General features: G+C 45.5%; 1 long non-coding RNA gene across 1 annotated transcript; it reads left to right on the top strand.

Annotated features, from left to right (window-relative positions):
* The first annotated feature begins 1,848 nt into the window (after positions 1 to 1,848).
* Positions 1,849 to 2,996, top strand: LOC118472244 (uncharacterized). Its single transcript, XR_004850291.1, has 2 exons — positions 1,849 to 1,961; positions 2,666 to 2,996. It is a non-coding gene; the product is annotated as an uncharacterized lncRNA (long non-coding RNA).
* Positions 2,997 to 3,693: the final 697 nt, after the last annotated feature.

Below are 3,693 nucleotides of genomic sequence, written 5' to 3' on the forward strand. Positions count from 1 at the left end.
ATCGTCTTTTGCAGGAAGCTCGAAAGAGGGTTGGTGATGGTAAACCACGGGAGTTCACCATTGATGAGAATTATTTGGTTCGTTTTAGGGGCCGTCTTTGTGTGCCTCAGAAATCAGAGGTGAAGCTGGATATCCTGCGAGAAGCTCATAAAACGCCTTACACCGTCCATCCTGGCGAAACCAAAATGTACCGAGATTTGAAGCAAAACTTCTGGTGGAAGCGGATGAAGGTTGACATTTCTAAGTATGTGGCCGCCTGTGAAGTATGTCAACGCGTGAAGGCCGAACATAAGCGGCCTGCAGGTTTGCTGAAGCCATTGGAAATTCCAGAGTGGAAATGGGAGCATATCACCATGGATTTTGTGGTGGGTCTACCTCGTTCCCCTCGTGGCAGGGATGCTATTTGGGTGGTAGTGGATCGCTTGACTAAGTCTGCGCATTTTATTCCCATGAAGACCACAAATTCAGCTTCAGATTTGGTTCCCTTGTATATGAAGGAAGTTGTCAGGCTTCATGCGGTACCTAAGTCTATTGTTTCTGATCGAGACTCCAAATTTGTATCCAAATTCTGGGAGAGTCTCCATAGTGCATTGGGCACCAAGCTTTCGCTTAGTGTCGCTTTTCACCCTCAGACGGATGGTCAGTCAGAGCGAACAATCCAAACCTTGGAGGATATGTTGTGTGCTTGTGTTCTGTCATGGAAGGGTAGCTGGGAGGATCATCTTGCTCTGGCAGAGTTTGCGTATAACAACAGCTACCAAGCTAGCATCAAGATGGCACCATTTGAGGCTTTGTATGGCAGGCGGTGTATCTCTCCTCTGTGCTGGGAGACTTTGGGAGAGAGATCCCTGGTTGGTCCTGATTGGGTTCAGCAAACTTCTGAAAAGGTTCGGGAAATTCGTCAGAATATTTTGGCGGCTCAGAGTCATCAGAAGAGTTATGCTGATGTGAGGAGGCGGGATCTAGAATTTGTTGTGGGTGACCAAGTCCTTCTCAGGGTATCACCCACTAAGGGAGTTGTTCGGTTCGGTGTCTCTGGGAAGCTCAGCCCGAGATACATTGGACCGTTCACTATCTTGGCCCGAGTGGGCAGCCTGGCTTATCGCTTGCTGCTGCCGGATTCCATGGCAGGGGTACACCCGGTTTTTCATGTCTCTATGTTGAGGAAGTTCTTGCGGGATCCAGACCATCAGATTGAGATGGAACCAATTGCGGTACAGCAGGATCTGACTTTGGAGTGTCGCCCGGTGCGTATATTGGAATTCTCGGAGCGTGTGTTGAGGAAGAGATCAATTAAGTATGTCAAGGTCTTATGGACTAATCAGTCTGAGCGCGAGGCTACGTGGGAACTTGAGGAGCTGATGCGGCAGAAGTACCCGAAACTTTTCGTTGTGGGTAAGTGTTGTTGATTCACTAATCGTTTCTTTTGTCATTCTGATAGAAGCGTCAGAATTCGAGGTCGAATTCTTTTTAAGAGGGGTAGAGTGTGATACCCGGTTTGCAAAGAAGAGAAGTTGGGGGTTGTTCTTTTTGTTTTTTCCTCATCCGGTTGTTGTTTTGGGGATTTGGAATTTTGTGGAAAACATTCACAACTAGGGCAGTAGAATTTATTTGTTTTGACGCTTGCGTTGCGGTCGGGAGCTGTCGCGTGGGTTAGTTGGGCCGCAATAGGTGTTTCGGCCCATTAACCCTCCCAAACCCTAGCCGCCTCTCTCCTAACCCCTCCCCCCCATGTGCAGCCCCCCCCCCCACTTCTCCTCCTCCCCTTGGCCGCCGCCCCCCTGCCCATCTCCTCCTCTCTCAATTTTTGCAGCCACCAAACCCTAGCCGCCCCCCCCCCCCCCTCAATCCCCTCCTCCCAAGGTGCCAATCCTTGCCGCTCGGATCGTCGTCTCGTGGTGCGAATCTCCAACCGTTTTGGTGGAGAGAAGAAGGGAGGAAGAAAAGGGGGAGAACCCAAGGTGGTGGACTTCCGGATCATTCTTATGGATTTTTGCCCAAACTTCGGTGAAGGCAAGTAAAACTGTGATGGTTATTCCGTCTGTCAGATGAGGAGTCTTATACTTGTTTATGTTGTGCCATCATGTTCAAATTCATATTTTCTTTTGAGTACCATCATTGAAAATGTTCATGTTTCATGGATTTCATATGTTGAATTTGAGGTTTGATTATGTTACTCAAGTGGTTATTATGTGGAATGGGTGGAAGTAAATGCCTAGCACATTTTTATTTGGGAAGAACTTATGATGTTGTCATGCATAATGCACTCATCATCCATTGCATTGAAGTTTCGTCGCGATCTTATGGTCCGACCATACCGGTACATTGAGCATCATATGTTGCCCGAGAAGGGGTATGGTGCAGCTTCATATCCTTAGAGATATGGAGGCAGAAGTCATTATTGCATTTGTAGCCATGTGCATTCATGGGAGAGGTGTTGAATCTACTATGTGGACGTGGATAATTTGGACTTGTGCATGGTGATTCTACTTGGCGTTGAGTTTTGAGTTACTTGTATACTTGCTGCAATTTACTGTTCAAAAGAAAAGAAAGAAGTCCTGAACACGTGGTTGTGTAAGCACAGTTGATTTACAATGTCCTATTTGTTGTTGTTATGTTTACTTGCTGAGATGTGTTATCTCACATCTTGCATTGTTTGATGCAGGCACCTAATTTCTGCTTTGGGGAATAGAGGGATGTACCAGCACGGCCACTACACCTTTAATAAAGGAACCACCATTTAATAATGTTGTTAATCAGAGTTGGACAAGACTAGTGAATTGCTTTGTTCTTGGTTGAGCGTTTATTTTGGGGTGGGCTGAGTTTCTTATCCCATTTGTTTTACTTCAGTTGGGTCATAATTAGGTTTTACCACTTTTGCATTATAGTTTCTACTATGTGAGTTATATGTCTTTATATCTTGTATGAGCTTCATGTTTCCCCTCCTTGTTATGCTAGTTTTCAAAAGAGGTGCTGCCGGATTTTTTCTTGCTTTATATTCTTTCTTTATTACATCTCTTGTGTTGAGTAAGTTTGGTGGATGAGGTTTATGGTATTATCCATTCTGTGCGACCAGTGGGGTGTTACAGTTATCGAATGGATAAGCGGAGAGGCCGAAGCTTTTGAAGAAATTTTAAGTGATCGCGGGGATGTCTGCGCGTTCTCCGGTGCAAGAGGAATTTCAGCCATCCTGGAGAAGGCGGGTTGAGATCATGTCAAAACCCTGGCCCATACCGAAGCTGCCTTCTCCGTGGATGACACAAAGGATCCCTCAGCCGAAGCAAGTTTAATGGGCAGAAAATTTTACACTGACATCTGGGAAATGTTGGTCGAGAAATGGCTCACAAAATTATGAAGAAAAGTGAAAAAGATATTCATGACGCTCGATTGGCAGCGAAACAGGCTAAGGAAGCTACAGAACGCGAGAGACGCATAGGTATTATTTTGTGGCCTTTTAGCTTCGACGTTTGTTTTTATAGCTTCGGACTACTTAACCTTTTCCTTATTCAGCTGAATTATCTCCGCCACCGGAACCGTTAGATCCCCTGGTAGATCCAGAAACGAAGGAAGCTATGGAGATTATTGGCATGGCTGAATCTATTGTTGACGAAGTTGTCAATAAATTGCTGAATGAAATTGCGGAGAAGGTCCTGAAGGAAGACTAGAACTTTTTGTAAAAACATTTTGAAATGG

Source organism: Zea mays, chromosome 6 (genome assembly GCF_902167145.1).
Source record: "Zea mays cultivar B73 chromosome 6, Zm-B73-REFERENCE-NAM-5.0, whole genome shotgun sequence".
Lineage (NCBI taxonomy): Eukaryota > Viridiplantae > Streptophyta > Magnoliopsida > Poales > Poaceae > Zea > Zea mays.